The sequence below is a fragment of the Archocentrus centrarchus genome, chromosome 21 (assembly GCF_007364275.1).
Source record: "Archocentrus centrarchus isolate MPI-CPG fArcCen1 chromosome 21, fArcCen1, whole genome shotgun sequence".
NCBI classification, from domain to species: domain Eukaryota; kingdom Metazoa; phylum Chordata; class Actinopteri; order Cichliformes; family Cichlidae; genus Archocentrus; species Archocentrus centrarchus.
In genome coordinates this window covers 35,486,175-35,505,839 of record NC_044366.1, presented here as the reverse complement: position 1 = coordinate 35,505,839, position 19,665 = coordinate 35,486,175, and positions in this window count along the sequence as shown.

Here is a 19,665-nt window from a genome sequence, read left to right as displayed (position 1 = left end):
TTTGACTGATTGAGGGAGGTTCGTCTCTTGGGAAGGAGGGGCGGCTGGTGGTGTTGTGACTCACGAGCGCCACCTCCTGGCTGGCTCGCCAAAATATGTAGCACAGACGGAAATGATGGGCCTAGTCAGATCCCGTGCAACATATTTATTTTTTTCCAGACACTGTGGAAATACAGAGAAAGGTTTACTCTCGGAGCGCACTCGCTGTAAAGTCTGCCATTACAACTGACTAGCCTTCTTCTTCTGCTGTCAGCTTCTTATGCATAACATGTTACAGTAATACTGTTAAACACAAACCATATTACTTCTGGACAGTCTCTCTGATCACCATACTGGTGTATCTGTAGCCACAGTTTTACACATAACTTTATAAATTCACATAATAAACAAATTCTTTTAAGAACTCAAAACACACTGTTATATTGTATTAACTCTTCTTAAAACAAACTTCAGGCATGTTAAACTTTAGCAAACACAAACAAAATATAAATCCTTGCTTTAAAACACATAACAAGCATATAGAGTCCATAGACTTTAATCACGACTCAGTAACTGGGTCTGTACTACTACACAGCCCCCACTTGGTGCTTTAGCTTAGCTTTACACTTAGCTCTGATGTCATCTCATTATCCTGACACACTCACTCTGTCCAATATACTCTTCGCCAGCCACTCGTGCTTCTGTGCTAGACATCTGCTTCCTTTGACAGTTTACTCTCATCATCTTAGCTTTCACAAACAAACACTCGTCTGATTAATCGCCGCGGTCGCCACGGACGCGCATCCGCCATTCTACAATAACGGTGTGGCGATTTGATCCTACCAGACACAAACCTTAAGATCTACTCTTTAGCTCGATCTCTTTGACACTACTGGGCATTTATGATCTATTGCTACTGTTGTCTATCATTTAAGTGTTGTTTACAACCAGCTTACCTGTGGAAATACAGAGAAAGGTTTACTCTCGGAGCGCACTCGCTGTAAAGTCTGCCATTACAACTGACTAGCCTTCTTCTTCTGGCCGTCAGCTGCTAATGCGTTAGGCACCAAGCACCCCCTGCTGGCGGAACTACATATCAACCCAAAACACACATTTAGATGATTTGACAGTAACAAAAAGAGCAATAGTATTTGTCCCAAGCAAATGTGTCCTTTTTATAGAGTAAAAATTAAATGGGGGGGCATCTATTTCTCTACCTCTATCTACACCCAGGTGCCACATATTCAGTAAGAGTTGATTGAGACAATGAACTTATCAGGAAGGTCAAGGAAGTTGAGGGTCATTTTCACGCAGAATTATGCAGTCAGGCTTCTTTTAGCAGGTAGAGAAGTCACCCCCTGCTGGCTATTAGAAAGAATGCAGATTTAATAAAACAATTTCTGTTTGGTTACAATGTTCAGTCCTGTCATGCTTGCAGGGTGTTGTTTGGATTATGTCCTGTGCCTTGCTTTTAGTTTTACTTTCCCAGATTTTGTCTGCTTGTATCTGTTTCCCAGGGGCCTGTTCCAGGAAGCATGTTCAACAAACTCTGAGTTTAAAAACATACTCTGAGTTGACCAACTCTGAGATCGGCAACTCTGAGTTTCCCGTTCCAGAACAGCCGATAAGAGTTAGTTCAATCAGCTCCGAGTATGATCACCCTGATTTAGCGCGTGCGTGAGTAAGAAAAGAAAGCCATCATCAATGGAGCGCCGACACCATGATTCTCCACGGCAACGCGTAAATAATGAGCAGAACCTCCATTTTAATCCGATGGATGGATGGAGGTTCGCACGTTTCAGTGTGGAGCGTGACGAGTCACTTCAATCAGCCTGACCCACTCTGTCATCATCATAGACAGAATAAAAGTTTGTTAAAAAATATATAGTTTCCTTTATAATATCTGCTGTCATTATTTACACAACTGATACGGAGACTATGCTGTAGTCACGCGAGACTTTGTGAATCTCGGCAGTATCGTTAATGGCGGCGTGACTCTATCAGCAAACATCTGCGTGATTAGCCTTTTTTTTTTTCGCCAATTTATAACTAGACAGGCTTAAAACTAAAAAAATATAGGTAGTTTCTTAGCCTAACTTAAATTATTTTCAACAATCTGGAGGACGGTGAAGAGGACCTGGATAGTTTGCTGCGGTACATCGACGGGTGTTTTGAGCGAGTCGTCATGGGGAAAACAGACAAGACGCCGACTCCCTCCACCAGCAAAGCAACGCCGTCCACAAAAAGAAGCCGCCCAGAAGATTCCCCAGAGGCAACTTCGCCACCCACCACCAATATTGTGGACATTCTGGAGTCCATTAATAACAAATTGTCCAGCTTTGACGCCCGCTTGGCCCTGGTTGAAATCCTTCACAAGGAGTTTCAGGCCCTGCGGGAGTCAGTCGAGTTCAGCCAGCATCAGGTGGAAACACTGGCTGCTGAAAACGCTGTCCTCAGAGAGTCGGTGAATTCCCTCACCGAGGAAACGACCCGGCTCTCAGAAGAAAATAAGAAAATTAAAGAATCGATTATCGAGCTTCAGGCCCGCAGCATGAGAGAAAATCTTGTGTTTTCAGGTATCCCGGAGAAGGCAGAGGAGGACCCGGAGGCTACAGTGAAGGAATTTATCCAAACTCACCTGAAGCTCCCGGAGGACGCCGTGAAGACCATCGCCTTCCATAGAGTCCACCGCCTGGGAGGGAAGCGACCCGGAGCACGCAGACCCAGACCGATCGTGGCCAAATTCGAACACTTCAAAGAAAAAGAGCTGGTGAAGAGCCGCGGCCGGGAGCTGAGAGGGACAGACTTCAGCGTCAACGACCAGTTTCCAAAGGAGATTCTGGAGCGACGCAAGGCTCTATTCCCCATCCGGAAGAAGCTCATGCAGGAAGGCTCCCAGGCTGTCATCGCCGTGGACAAACTGTATGTAAACGGACAGCTTTACCGAGACAAAAACACCACGCCATGGCTCTGCTGATCGATCAGGTGATCTGTGTCCATATTAACGTTCTTTTCTGAGTTTTTTTTTTCTCAACCATCTAAACAGTACCATTAAATAGTCTAAATCTGTCTAAGTAGTACCATTAACGCCGACGAGTCAGCATAGTACCGTGATCGTTTGTTTGTTTGTTTGTTCTGTTTTGTTTTCCCCTCATCTAATTTCATTCTTATGTCACTTAGGTCACTTTTTACACGTCTTTTTTCTTTCTGCACTCAGCAATATGTTTACGTCACTTACAATGCTACAGTTTACTACACTAACATACAGCGCAGATGCACACACACCAACATACAGCGCACATACACACGCACACATCAATATAAAGGGCACACGCCAACATACAGAACATATGTACACACACACACACATCCTTAGTGAGCACACAACAGTCCATCAGTTAGTTTAAATATGAGCACACTCAGATTTGTCTCATGGAATGTGCACGGGGCTGGTTCGAGGGAAAAGAGACTAAAAATTTTTAATCGGTTAAAAGACTTAAAAGCAGATGTTGTTTTTCTACAGGAGACACATGTGTCCAAAACATCTGTGCTCACTCTTTCCTCTCCACAGTTCCCTCACACGTACTCAGCCTGCTATAACTCCAAACAAAGAGGTGTAGCTATATTGATTAACAAGAAGATAAACTTTAACATTAGCAACAGTACAATAGACCCTGAAGGTAGATTTATAATACTTAATTTATCTATACAGAATACAGATTTATGTATTGCTAGTATATATGGACCAAATGTTGATGACCCCTCCTTCTTTCATGCTTTGTTCACTTCACTCTCAGATCACTCTGACACCACACTTGTAATAGGAGGAGACTTCAACCTGGTACTTAATGCAGATATTGACAGGCTCAGTACAGCAGTGAGTCAGAGGAACTGGCAGTCTGCAGACATTCTTAAACAGTACATGAAGGATTTTGGACTTTGCGATGCTTGGCGTTCACATCACCCTACTTTGAGAGATTATAGTTATTTCTCACCAGTACACAAATCTCATTCCCGCTTAGATTACTTTTTAGTTAGCAGCTCCATAATGATGGATATCACAGACACTCAGATTCACCCTATCACTATTAGCGATCATGCACCGGTGTCTATGTCTCTGACACAGAAAAGAGTCACACCACCAATCAGGAACTGGAGATTTAATACATCATTACTTAAAGAAGAAGATTTTATTAATTATTTCAAAAAGGAATGGTCAGCATACTTAGAATATAATGATATTCCAGGAATATCACCATGTGTTCTTTGGGAAGCAGGAAAGGCAGTAATGCGGGGCAAAATAATATCTTACTGCTCGCATAGGAAAAATAAAGAAAAAGCACTAGTGTTAGAATTAGAACAAAAAATTAAATCTTTAGAAACTGCTTATGCCGCTTCACCACAAGAACATACAATTATCAGCCTGAGGAAACTGAAACTGGAGCTAAATGAAATAATTGATAAAAGGACACAATTTATGTTGCAGAGGCTGCGTTTGGAAAACTTTGAGCATGGAAATAAATCTGGAAAATTCCTGGCCAAGCAATTAAAACTGAATAAAGAAAAAACAGCTATTTTTTCTATTAAAGACTCGACTGGTATTATTACTCATGACCCACAACAAATAAATAACTCTTTCAGAGACTTCTATGAAGCCTTATATTCACCACAGATTAACCCATCTGATACTGAAATTGAAGAATTTCTTAATAATATAAATCTACCAAAACTAAATGACAGCCAGGCTGCAGCTCTGGATTTACCTCTTTCATTGTCTGAACTTAGTGAAGCCCTACAGCATCTCCCAAATAATAAAGCCCCAGGCCCAGATGGTTTTCCAGCCGAGTTTTATAAAGAATTTTGGTCTGAGCTAGCTCCCATTTTTTTCAGAATGGTAACTCAGATTCAGAATGACCACATCTTATCTCCAACCTTAAACTCTGCTAACATTAGCCTGCTTCTTAAACCAGGCAAAGACCCCACACTCCCATCCAGCTACAGGCCAATCTCTCTCATTAATGTAGATCTTAAAATAATTTGCAAAGCCCTTGCCAAAAGATTAGAAAGTATTACTCCATTTATTGTACATCCAGATCAAACAGGCTTTATCAAGGGTCGGCACTCAGCCAATCTTACACGTCGACTGATAAATATAATAGACTATTGTTCTATTAACAAATTAGAGACGACAATCGTGTCTTTAGATGCAGAGAAGGCATTTGATCGGGTAAATTGGAAATTCTTACTAGCAGTTCTGCAAAAATTTGGATTCGGTTCATCCTTTATAAACTGGATCAGAACACTACACAGCTCTCCGAATGCGCGTGTTAGGACAAATGATCTCATTTCACAAAGTTTCAGTCTGCAGAGGGGCACTAGGCAGGGCTGCCCACTCTCTCCCTCTCTTTTTGTAATTTTCATTGAGCCGCTAGCAGCAGCAATCCGTCAAAATGCAAATATTAAAGGGATTCAAACTGAAAATATGGACCATAAACTTAGCCTTTATGCTGATGATGTATTACTTTTCCTTGGGAATTCACAAGGCTCTCTTTTGAAGACTATCACACTGATAGATAAGTTCTCATCTATATCTGATTACTCTATCAATTGGAGTAAATCAACAGTTTTGCCTCTGAATTGTAATTTCCAGAGAACCTCTAGGACCCCACTAAAGTCAGGAAATATTAGATATTTAGGCATAAATTTTTCCGCCAGGCTCTCAGACTTGGTACGATTAAATCATATCCCCTTATTAAAAACAATAGAGGATGATCTCACACGTTGGAACAGTTTACCTATATCACTCATGGGGAGAGTTGCTGCCATTAAAATGATGGTTTTACCAAAAATTAATTATCTATTTTCATTGATCCCTAATAAACCTTCTATTCCTTGGTTCAAGTCACTAGATTCAAACATCTCAAAATTTTTATGGAAAAACAAACCGTCAAGAATAAGCTTAAAAACTTTACAAAAGCCAAAACACAGTGGAGGTCTAGAATTACCAAACTTTTATTACTATTTCTTAAGCAGTAGATTGCAGTATATTACAAAGTGGATCAAATCCAATTCATTAGACAACCCATGGCTGGATCTAGAACAGGCGTTTTGTGGAAAAATAAAAATCTCAGATTTACCTTTCATTAGTTCCAGTATTAAACATCATAACTGCTATAAAGTCCTTAGTATAAATACCTCTCTGACAGCCTGGTGGGAATTTTTAAAAATAACTAAGTCTTCACTCATCCCCTGTAAACTAACACCCATTTGGAACAATCCAGATATTTGTCAGAAAAAGAAAATGCTGAATTTTCCGTTATGGCGTGATAAGGGTATAAATAACTTAGAACATATTATCCAAGATGGAAATTTTATCACGTTCCAAGAACTTATATCAAAATATAGAATTGGCAACGGTAGATTTCTGGAATATCAACAAGTTAAGTCCGTCCTACAGGGAAGATTTAACCTTAATCAATTGAATCTAGAAATGCCTACTTGGGTAACAGAATTTCTTAACCTCTGTACCCCAAAATTGTTATCAAAATTATATAAATTATTAATAAAAACTGATGATTCAGTTTCCCTCCCAATTACAAAATGGGAGCGTGATCTTTCTGTCAACCTGGATCAAAATTTATGGACAGAAATATGTTTAAATATCTTCAAAATGACTAAAAGACCCCAAATACAACTTGTACAATATAAGATTCTCCATAGAACATACTACACTGGACAAAGGATGTTCCAAATGGGCCTTACACACTCAAACATATGCACCCACTGTACAAGCAATTCAGAGGATAATCATCTACACGCTCTGTGGTCTTGTGTACCAGTTCAGAGATTTTGGCAGAGGATTTGTGAAGATCTATCCACATGGTTTAGCTGTCATATCCCAACTTCCCCCAGACTATGCATCTTAGGTGATGTCAGTGAATTAATTATGGAGTTAAATATATCACACATAGTTCTTACTGCCTTGTGCATCGCTAAGAAGATGATCCTCATGAACTGGAAGACAAAAAATAAACTATGTATTACTCAGTACAGAAATTTATTAGTAGATCATGTTAGTTTAGAGAGAATGTCTGCTTCTTCTAAAAACAAATTGGAGGAATTTGACTCTCTTTGGTTCCCACTGCTCAGCTCCATTACTTAGTGGGGGTGGTGGGCTGCGGGCTCTGCTCCTGATGTGCTTTGTGGGGGGGTGGGGGGGGGACTCCGGGGGCCGGGGTAGCTGGTAGCCGCCTGAGGCTGGGGTCCTGGGGCGACCTTCTGGTGATGTCTGTGTGCCTGTCCTGGTTGATGGTGGTGGGGGCTTGGATGGTGCTGCCTTCGGTCCTGGGGTGTGGGCGGGGTGCTTGGGGGGGTGGTGCCGGCCCTCGGTCGGTTGGCTGGTCTTCCCTGTATGGCTTGGGGGCTGGGGTCTGGGGCCCCGGCACTGGGGCCGCGCCGGCTCCCGGTGGGCCCCCCCTGGCGCGGGGGGGGCCTCTGCTGTCCCGGCCGCGCCGCCGGGTGGGGTGGGTTGGCCTGACGTCGGGATGTCCGGTCTACGCTTTTGGGGCCCTGGGGTGCCTGCATTGCGGGGGGGTGGGGTGGGGGATGGGGCCGCGGTGGGGTGGTTGGGGGGGACTGGGCACTGCATTTCCATGCCCAGGCCAGTATGTCCTGTCGCCTGTCTGTGTCTATTGTTGAGTGAATGGGCATCTAGGAGGAGCGGGCCGCCCTCTGCGGTGGGGGCGAGGGCGCCAACCTCGGGTGCTGCAGTGCTCCGGGATGCTGTCACCGCGGCCCCGGGGTCACCTCCCCCTGCCCTGTGCTGGGGTGTGGGAGGTTGGGGTGCCTATTGAGCCAGCGGCCAGCTGGCTCTCTTCTTCCAGGATTTTTCCTGGTCATATGCCCCCCCCCCCCCCTCCCCCTCCCCATACACAAACACACACACACACAGAATACACATCACTCACAGATGTAGGATGGAGAGGCCACGTGGAGAGCTGCACCACCACTTGCCTCTCCGTTTTAATTGCACTTTAGTCATTATAACTCACAACACATACACACTTACACCCTGATACACATAGGACCTTTGGGGCAGGCATGTTACTCAGAGGTTGATGAGATGGGCCGCTGAGGTGGCCCCACTCGGATCCTCGTCACTGTCTGTCTCCAAATTTTATTTGCACTTTAGACATGGAGGGTTTTGGGGGGGCAGTGTGGGCAAGCGCTGACGACCAACAGTTGGCGCTTGTGGCATAACTGTCCCCTCAATTTTAACTGCACCCTATACACCTCATTCACTCACAAACATTAACACATAGACCTACAAGTTGGGGAGGAGGAGGGGTGGATGGGTCATCTTACACCCCGATTTCTTGCGTCTCGCCCGGGGTAGGGGTCGGGTGGTTCCTTGGGGACCGGGCTGGTGGCGTCCTGGGGTCGCTGTTGGCCCTGGGGTGGTTTCCACTTGCCCCGCCTTCAGAGGGTGGGTAGCTATGGATGAATGTGTGTCTTTGTGTATTTGTCACCGTCTCCGTGAGTATGGGTGGGTGAGTGAATGTGTATGTATGGCATATCTGTGTGTGGGTAAGTATGTATGGGCATGTATGAGTATCTGTGTATAAATGTGTACACGGGTGTCTGGGTGTGTTTGTATGTATGGCTGGACCTGGGTCTGGGCCTTGTGCCTTGCCTCCTGGCCACTCCTTGCTGGTTGCCTCCTCCCCCCTACCCCCCTGGGATGGGGGTGCCTCGGGGTTCCTGGGTGGGGCTGGGTGTTCTGGCGTGGGTACTGGCCTGCCCCCCTTGGGGGTGCGGTGCGGGGCTGCGTTGGCTTCTTCGGCGTGGGGGGGGGCTCTGTGGAGGGTCGGGCGGTCCTTGGGTGCCGTGGGCCCGGGAGCCCTGCCGCCGGCCAGTGCAGGGGGCTGGCCGCTGGGGGGGGGCTGGCTTCTCATCGCCTTGGGTTCCCTGGAGCCCTCGCTCCTCGACTGGGGGGGCTCCGTCTGAGACCACCCTCTCCCGTCTGCTGGGGTAGGTGTGCGGTTGTCTTTGGACTGAGTGGCCGGGGGTCTTCCTGGCTCTTGGTGGGCTGCTGGTGGCCTGGGGTTCCGGGGGCTTTCCGTACCTGCCTCTGGCTTCTGATGGGTGGAGCTGCAGCGTTTTGCCCTCATTGGTAAGTACGTTCCATGACACAGACACAAACATGACACAGACACAAACGCCCACTCAATCACAATTCAACAAAATTGTTGGTGTGCGTAACATGCTTTGTTAGTTTTGTTTTTCACACATAAATTTATTTTTGCAAGTATTGATAGTATTTTTTTATATGTTAAAGTGATGAAGTATCTGATTAATAGACTTGTGCTCTTTCCCCTTTTTTTTTTTTTTTTTTTTTTTTTTTTGCTCCCTTTCTCTCTCCCTTTTTCTTCTCTTTATTTTCCTCTTCTTCAGCCTGTCAGCTCTGGCTGTTACATAGTATGTGGAAAAATAACTCAGATAAATAAAATAAAGGGTTAAAACAACAACAAGAAGAGCCTATTGAGAACCTATAGAGCTCATCTTGAAATAGCAAATATGTTTGGCACAACAACGCATTCAGATCACAGTTCTGCTTGCAAGATCTACCAGACATGACAGTCTTAAAAAAAAAAAAAAAAAAAAAAAAAAAAAAAAAACAGAATAAAAGTTTGTTAAAAAATATATAGTTTCCTTTATAATATCTGCTGTCATTATTTACACAACTTGAATTTTCATCAGATGAAGCTGAATCCTAATTTTACATGTGATTTATAAAATCAAATTATTCAGTTGCAGCCTGACGGACAAAACAGCTCAGACTGAGTTTACCTGTGTATTAGTTACTAAGACAGCAGCAGACCGTGGAGGCGGAGCTTCCCTCAGGTCAGCTTTTATTTAATAAAAACTGTTTTTGCTGCAGTTTATGACAGTTCAGTTTATGGCCATTTAATTGTTTAACATTTTTGCTGAATAATTATTGAATCTATTGATGGATTAGCAACCTCACTTTAATCGTTTTTAATGGAAAATTTCATTATTTCTGCTCTTACTGGATAAAAATGAGTAACGAGATTTTTAGTAAAGAATGCAGATCGTGTTTGGAAAATGAATCCATTATTAACGGATCCGGACTGGATGAGTTGGAAAATGACTGGAGCCTGAACTGGATCTGGGCCTCATCCCTATCCATTTGGATCCTCCTGTGAAGGTGGACTCAGACACGGTTTGCTGATCCGTTATAGAGCCGATGATCTCCGATTTAGGTGATTCTCAGTGGAAAATATATCGAAATTCACACTCTGAATTTCAGACACCATAACTTTTAAAGTTTTTACATCATTTAAGTCACTTTAAATTAGTACAGTTTTCAAGCCTCATCTTCACTCAAAAATTCACATCATCTTCTGATCCAGACATTTTTCCATCCAAAGTGTGTTCTGCGTCTAAAGCTTCATCCAGATCAGTGTGATGTAACAGTGATGCTACAGTAACTACAGTAAATGTTTCAGAGAAACTGACTGACAGTCTGACAGCTGCAGCTGCCTCATTATAAATCCGTGACATCATCGCTGTCTCCGTCCTTACAGCCTGTTGACGAGCGAACGACTGTAAAAGCTTCATGTTATGCACAAAAATAACGAACTAACGTCTAACTGGGATTTCAGTGCTTGAAGAAACATAAACGTCTGCAGATGAATTCGCTTCTCTGATCGCTTTGCAGCGTCTTTATGAATGAGGAAATGAATGGGAGTGTCAGACAGGTGGTTCAGGTGCAGCAGGAGGGAAGGAGTCAGAGAGACACTTTGGTTTGTTGGCTAAAACCTGCCAGCGAGCAGGTTAGGTTCACAGAGTCTGTTACCCCAGTAACTGACTCAGATTTGGAGATAGCTCTCTTTCTGGAACTGAAAACCCGAGTTTCCCTCATTTTAGGGTTAACAAACCCAGAGTTGTTAGCAAAACCTGCTTCTTGGAATAGGCCCCAGGTGTCTCCACTCTGCCCTAATCACCCTTCTGTGTATATATAATCAAAGTCTCCCTTTATCTTTTGCCAGATCATCTGTTCACTGTGTATTATTGCTTCTTGGCCTCATGCCTATTTGTATTTTGTTTGGGATTTTGGAACATTTCTGGATAAGTGGTTACTTTTTTCTTACCTCAGCCTGTTTCCGAGTCCTGCAGTTGTGTCCTCCTGTCTGCTACAAATCTTGGCAAGGTGTCCCTGAGTTTATTCATGTTTCTAGTCTCTGTGTTTGTCCTTTTATATGTTTGATTGTCTTTGTTTTGTGTTTAGCATATGTCCTTTTGTTGTTTCCTGCTTTAATGCGATGGTTGAATTTTCTCTTGCATCTTGTTTTGCCTTTTACTTCCTACGGTAAATGGACTAGTTCTTATATAGTGCTTTTCTACTCTCTTATACAACACGTTTACATTTACCCATTCACACCAGCGCTTTCTTGAGTAACTAAGCTAAGTGCTTTTATTGTCTAACATTCACACATACTCCAACGCAAGCGACTTTGGGTTCGGTATCTTGCCCAAGGATACTTTGGCACGCAGCCTGCAGCAGCCAGGATTGAAACGCCAACCTTCTGATCAGTAGGTGACTTGCTCTACCTCCTGAGCTACAGCCACCTCTTTCACCTGTGTCACGTAGCTGATCCATTTCCACTCCCAGTCCCATGTCTGCATATATAGGCCTGGCTTCTAATTTGTCTTTGTTGCATCATGTGTTGTGCTCCCTGGTTATATTTCTTCAGTTCTTCTTGGATTCCTTGTGCCTCGTGTGCCTTTTGTTCTTTACTCTGAGATTCTTGCGTGTTAATTTATTTTGGAATTTTGTGTCAGCCAAAATAACACTTAGCTTTTTGTTTTTGTCTGCCTCAGTTTACTACATTTAGGTCCTCTCACCACAACCAGCTGATGGAAGCTATGTCCATCTTTTACACACAGTGCATGGTGCTCTAAATCACTTATGAGGAAACCTGATCAGTTGTGTTCAAAAAAGACTGGAAGCACGTAGGCCTGGGGGCATATCCAAGTTACTTCAGGGTTAACCCTGCGTTTTCTGTATTATGAAAGTGGTTTACTTCTTACATTGCCATGGCAACTTACTGTATGCTACAGATCTAACCAGGTACAGAGCAGATTTCAAGATTAGAGAGCAGTGAGTATGAAAACACTGTGTATGACCATTTAGTTATCTAGAAAATTGTATCACCATTTCTGGAAGACACCTCTGTGCATACAAAGGATCTAAAGGTTTTCGTTTTTGTTTGTTTAACCTGTCATGTCCAGCAGCTTAAGCAAGCAAAATTATAGTCAGCATGCTGTGTTGAGCCAGACATACTTGTTATCAATATCAATATCTTTATTGTCATTGCATAATACAAGGAAATTTTGTTGGAGCCATCCTCCATGTGCCGAAATAATAATACAAGATAGAAACCAGAAATATAAATAAAATAAATAAGGACCTGGTATTTACAACAAGCAAAGGCAGTATAAATGGCAATAAATTGATTATTTACAACTCTTGTTAGTCTTAATTTTTTTTATTTTTAAATTATTTATTTACTATTGACATTATGCAGTTTACCTATATTGGAGCTGACAGGCCAGAACAAACAGCACCTGAAAGAGAAAGACAGAACCAAGCACATGGTCTTGCTTTTAGAGGCAGTGGGCTGCCAACCCTGTGAAAGGCCTGCCGCCCCAACATGAGCCGAGAACAGGGCCCCAAGTGCCAGCAGAGCCCCCCCCCCCCCACACCAAAGAGGTCTGAGCCAGCTGGACCACAACCCCCAAGGGAATACATCAACAACCATGCCAAATCATTTGGCCACGCACCCTGGAACTGCAAATTGCCCATGCCCCAGGGAGGGGGCAGCAAGGACCACACACACAAAAAAGACAAAAATAAATACCCAAAGACACACACCCATCCACACTTTTTTTTAAATTCAAAATTTTATTGGGTTTTTTTAATCTTTACATAAATTAAATCAAACATCATAATACCAAATGAAAACACACACAAACACACATACACACACAAAAAATTGCAGGCATAGCAGTTCATACAGCAACATGTTTCTACAAATAAAAAATGTGTTATCTTCCAGGGCAATGTCCAAGTCCACATTCTGGGGCTCTTCACTTGTTCTTATTATTTCCTCTTAGTATATGTATACCAAAACACTCTTATTGTTCAGTGCCTGTATCTTCCTGAGCATTCAGTCTCCCCAACATTTTCTCACATGCAATGATTTCCATCATCTGATTTTTCCACATATTCAGCATAGGAGCTTGGGGGTCCCAAGCTCCTATGCTCAGAATTATCCAGGCACATGTCATTAACCCAGTCTTTAGTATGCTAAACTTGGCATGGCACCATAGATTTGTCTCTAAGGAGACACAATCTTGGTGTTTTGGGAAGTTTGTAATTTAACCATTCACCTATACAATCAATAAGGGCAGAACCTTTGTACATTTCCACACAAATTTGTGTGTAGAAAGGTACCTGTCCTCTCCCCACATTTCCAACATAAATCATTATTAAGTAAGTCCATTCTATTAAGACTCTTTGGGGTGAAATAATATCTGTGAATTATTTTATACTGTGTAAATTTGCCTCTTTCATCCCTAATATATTCTTTGGCATGGGAGAATATCCCCTCCCACATCTCTTCCTCAATTCTACATGACAAACCTTTTCCCCATATCAAGTGTCATGGTCCCTCCATCCTCCTGGCTCCATCCTCTCTCTCCTCTCCTGTGTGTGTGTGTGTGTGTGTGTGTGTGTGTGTGTGTGTTCTCTGGTCTCAAGTTTGAGGGGTGGAGCTAGATCCAGATCGTCACCCTCGTTATCTGACTCACCTGGGAGTAAAGAGACACACCTGGTTCTGGCTCATCTGGTCTCCTACATAAGCTGGCTGGTGGCAGTTAGTCTTTGCTGGGTTGTTGCTGTAAACAGTGCTGACAGTGCGCCTTCAGGTTTCCTGCTCCCTTACGCACCAGCTTGCTGGTCTTATGCCCTCTTGTCTTTATACTCAGGTATCTGGAGAAAGGAGTCAAGAAGCTTTCAGATGGGATATGTGGATGTGAGCTCTGAACCAGAGGACCATCACGGGAGAGTGGGGAAGTGGGTTTACCTGTGAACTAGGCTGGACCTTAAGAGAAAAGTGGGCTTTCCTGTTTTTCCCCCTCGTCCCTTGCACATTGTAAATAAACACTGTCAAATTCTAACCTTGGATTTCTGCTTGTTTGAGTCCACTAGCTCCCAGCCATGACACTAAGTTTATTACAGCCACTTTTATTTATCCAAGGACACATTTCATGCCATTTGGATGCATTAAGATGCATTTTAGGTAACTTTAAATAGCTCTCTATTATATTTGTGTCCCCATCAAGGGAAACCATATCATTTTTTTTTTATATATAAAGCCTGTCGTGTCTGGCAGTGTTTACAAGCATAATCGTGATCTGAATGCACTGTTGTGCCAAACATATTTATTCTTCCAAGATAAGCTCTATAGAGTCTCTATAAGCTTTTCTTGTTAATGTTTGTACTTTTATTTTATTTATTTATTTGTGTACATATACATTTGATTCCAGTTGACAGGTTGAGGGGAAAAAAGAGAGAAAAAAAAGGAGAGAGAAAGGGGAGAAGCCATAAAAAGAGGACAGAGCACCACTAAACTAACCAAAACAATTCAAATGCTGCAACTACAAAAGAAAGAAAAAAGACAACATAACAAAAAAAACAAAACAAAACAAGCAATACCTGGAAAAATAACTATGTGGAAAAAGCACAACAAAATGAAGCATGGTTGTATAAGAACAACAATTTTGTTATGCTGTGATTGCGTTAGTGTCCGTGTCTATGTGATGAAATGCAATGTCTGTCTTTTATGTCTTTTATGCAATGTCTGTAGATACTTCCAAACATGACCCTTTCCCCCCAGTTGGAATCTTTCCTGAAGTTGGTTAAATGAAAGGCATTTGCCATTTCTTTACAGGTCACCTTTTCTGAGCCATTGTGCCCAATATATAGTCTGTTTGCCTATCCTTATTTGTATATTATATCAAATACATGCCCCCTTATGCATATACTGGGAAATTTTGCATTTCTTATGTACCTCCTGCCTGACTACTTTTGAAACACCCATCCACACTTGATCCCCCTCCAAGTGAGGGCAAACGGATGCCCCCCAGAGCCAGCAGCAAATCTGGGGTGCTAGATTAGGTCCTGGGTAGCACCAGAGACAGAAGAGACAGCCATGGAACTCAATTCTGATTTTTAGGCCAGTCTACTAATTTAAATTTTATGAAAGAGTTTTAGATGGAAGGATAGTAATTGAACTATAACTACCAGGGAAAAGCTTTTAGAGTCTTATTTGTGCAAAGTCAGCAAGCGTTTAGGCATTGTATCTGATTTGACAGAATGTTCTGTACATAAAGTTTTTATGTCCCGTTGACCTATGAAATGCTCAGATTTTTCAGTGTGGCTGCCAAGTAACAGGACTTATTTCTAGAGTTATCATTTAAATGTAAGCTTATCATGTTCTTTGTAACACTTCCAGAAGCCATGATGGCAAACGTAACATAGATCTGTGTATTATAGAATCACATCTTAGTGGAGAATGACCCACAATGCAGTAGGTTAATAAACCAAACACACCCCAGAGCTTTGAAGAACTATTTGAAAACCTGTAAAGACCAAGAAATGCTGACTGTCATGGACTTTGATCCACAGTCATCTCAACAGGTTATCAATTTTGAACTAATTTGTTAAGTCCAAAATCCATCCATCAATCCGTCCGTCCGTCCATTCAGGGATGCAAGGATGGTTGCCAGTAGGGTTTAATATTTTTCCCGAAAATAACATGAATCAAATCCCGGGAAAAGACGAGCCATTTCCCGGGAATCCCGGGAAAAAGTTTTTTTAAATTTTTATTTTAATTAGGCCTTCTGTAGCCTGTGTCGGCCTTAACCTATTTTGATATTGTAGAGGTAGCTTTCCAGCTATGTCCTGTTATGCCCAGTAGGGGGCAACGTTGGCTTGATTAATGCAATAAAACCTACATCTCGGCATTCGATTGCTCGAGCTATGCAGTGTTGTATCGTTCCTCAACACTCCCTTAACAAGTATAATTCAAATATTCCTCCATTGTACATGGAATTATACCAAGCTATTTTACAACTGCTGGTGCAAAACAATACGGTTCATCTCCACAGCACTGATAAAGGCTCAGCCACGCTGTCGTGGCGACATCTGTTGCGCTATATCTCCACCAGTGGAACGCTGTAATAGTCATTGAAAAGTTAACTACCATACTACACTATAATATGACATAACACAGGGCCTTGAGTAATGCACTGCGACTTGGTCATTGCCATTCTGGCAACAGCAAATTTATAACACCGTGTCTGAGGGTTAAAGTAGGTTCGTTGTGAATCGTCTTTTGAAAAACTGGCCAATCCTTATAGCCTAAAAAATATACATTTTACTCAACTCCATTTAAAAAGCGAAATATGTTAAAGCAATCTATTTCATGATACTTTCTTCACACATTAGGCCCGTATCCTAATTCATGATTGTTAGTAAGCGGCTGCAAACGAGAAAAAGAAACACTCGAAGTTAAACAGATATTTCTTTATTGTTCAGGGCAGGCATATTTTATAGGCTATATAATGCAATATAACAATATATAATAATATAAAATTATATAATACAAAATACCTTAGGCTAAACACCATGCCTACGATTTCAACAAATTAAAGAGGAAAAAAGTACAACTGTGTAATACCTCTATTAAAACGCTTGAGATGAAGGCTGAAGCCTTAAACGGAGGCTGAACGTGCCTGAAATGAAGAGTAATGCTTTTCGCATTAAACGAACCCTTCTCTCAATATTTCCTTAAATTTAACATTCTGAAGCTTTCTTTTCTTTTCTTTCGCGCGACTTTTTTCTCGGTTTCCCGTCTTAACGTTTCCCGGGAAACGGGAAATAGCTTTGATCGCATTTCCCGGATCCCGGGATTAAACCCTAGTTGCCAGCTAGAATAGGGCAAGAGGCAGATTACACCCTCGAAAGGTTGTCAGCCTGTCACAGGCCCAAATACAGATATTAGAAAATGTGTGAATATTCTTTAAATATCCATCTTTTCACTCAAAATGTTAAAACAGTATAATTTCCAATAAAACATTTTGTATGAAATAAAAAAAGAAAAAAATGTTAAAGTAGAGGACTAATCTTTACTGGTGGTCTCAGACTTTGTGTTGGAAGAGGGAACACGAGCCACTTAACTGATTTTTCATTATTAAAGCTCAGGCAGATTCCAGTTACCAATTAATCCTAGGAATGAATAAATCATGCCTAGGATTCCTAGGATTCATTCCTAGGAATGATTTGTCCATTCAATTTTATACAAGCTAGACACCAAATCTAATTAAATTTGTAAAAGTGTAATGAGTGACAAGAAAAGTCAGTAAGACAATACGTCTTCCTGCAGAGACAAGAGAGCCGTTATTCTGACGAATAAGAAGCTTTTCATCTTCAGCAAAGATAAAAGATAAAAAAAAAATCTTGCAGTCGCTTCTGAGTAAATCCACTCGTGCATGAGGCATTTCTGAAGTAATGACAGCATAATATGGCTGAATATGGAGGAAAATTACTCATATCAACAAAGCAAGAGAAGGAAACTGATTTTCAGTACGTCAACCCCAAAAGTGTTTGCAGTCATGCATTACATAATGGCACAATATTCTAAAAATAAACCTGACTTTCTTTTCTAAGTTTAAAGTGTCGGATGTTTGTAACAAAATGTTCACAGTACAATATTCAGTGTCTATAGCCTTCACAGTAACATCTCCAGTTAAATAATAAAACACAAAGACAGACTTATTAGTTTTTTATTATCAGTTGATAAGGTTCCTACATATTTAAACTTTTAACGACCATCAGTCCACTGGTAAACCACTTAGGGTTAGGTTGCATTTTAGCCATATATTAAACAAGCATAGCTACCTTGCAGTTCTTTTCTTCTAACATTTTTTAATCTGGGTGTACCATTTAGGTACAATTTACATATAAAGGGATAGATGTGAGCCTGTCTAACTTCTGAACAGAGCACTGGTGATCTGGTGGCTGTTAACAGGTTAAATGCACAACAGCTCATGACTGTAGAAAATATTAATATTTTACATTTTATCATTCATTTTATGTAATATTATCCAATTTTGATGAGCACATGCAAATTGTAGAATCAGTTTTCTGTTCTTAAAGTTCTTAGGTCTTTTCCTGCTGTAGCCCATCTGCCTCAGTGTGTTCAAATTCAAAGAAGCCCTTCTTACATACTTAGGTTTGTAGTTATTTGAGTTCCTGTTGAGTAATTTGGCCATTCTCCTCTAACCTCTGACATCAACAAAATATTTTCACACAGAGAACTGCTGCTCACTGGATATTTTCTCTTTTTCTGACCAATCTCTGTGAGTCATAGAGATGGCTGTGTGGTAAAATCCTAGCAGATCAACACTGTCAATGAAATGAAATCCCTTTTCTTTCCCTTTTCTGAACTTCAGCAGGTGGTGTTGACCATGTCTAAATGCAGAGTTGCTGGCATGTAAATGGCTGATTGGAAATTTGCATTAACAAGCAGTTGAGCAGCTGCACCTTACAAAGTGGCCAGTATATACAAACTTACTTGACCTGTGGTTACTTTGGTATGAATGCTTCTTATTTACTGCATGCCTCCTAATTATTTTACAGTGAATAACACAGAAAGCATAAAACATGGATTGAAACATTGCTTGGGTGTTTCCTGGGGTTGTGAGGCCTGGGCCTGTTATCCTCCCCTTCTGGGGTGGAATTGTGCTTCTGTGTTGCAGCCTGGTGCACCTGTGGGTCATTAAGCATCATCAAGAACCTGTATTTGAGGACCAGTGGAAACTCTCGCTCTTCACCAGAGAGTCGTCTACTACTTTCCTATGGTAATCTGGCTGCCTCAGCGACTAATACTGTGTCTTTGTATTTTTTATTTTTGGATCTTGTTTTTGTATCGTCTCCAGGGAACTGCTTTGGGAGTGTGAGCTCCTCTGACTTCTGTTGTGTACTCTTGTTTCCATCTAACCTTCTGTGAACCAATTGCCTGCCCTCTGAAGAATTAAACAACCCATGAATACACACCAGCATCTAAGCCATCAGCCCCCTCCTAGTGAGAAGTCAACATGTAACCAAGTAAGCTCGACCTCTCTCTCCCACACTGTATCAACTCTGTCCCTAAATTCTCCTCAGATTCAGCCAGTACTCAGAGCCCTCACCCGTCACTTCCAAGGGACTGACCTCCCCCTTTAGTTGACCTCTGTAAACACTTTCCTGCTGAGTTTATGGGCTCAGTCACTCATTATGGGTCACACTGAATAAAAAAATTAGGTCTGTTTTGTAAATCTTGGTAATATGGTGGAAGTTTCCTTTTGTTATGAAACCTCAGGCTTATAGTTAATGAGTTGTCAGTCACACACCATTAGCCTGGCCCATCCTCTCACATCTTTTTTTTTTTTTTGGCAATGGCAAATATGCTCATTCCATAACTTCAAAACAGGGCATCTTTTACTCTGTCCATGGTGGAACCCACAGAGTACTGACTGTTAAAGAACTCCAAATCA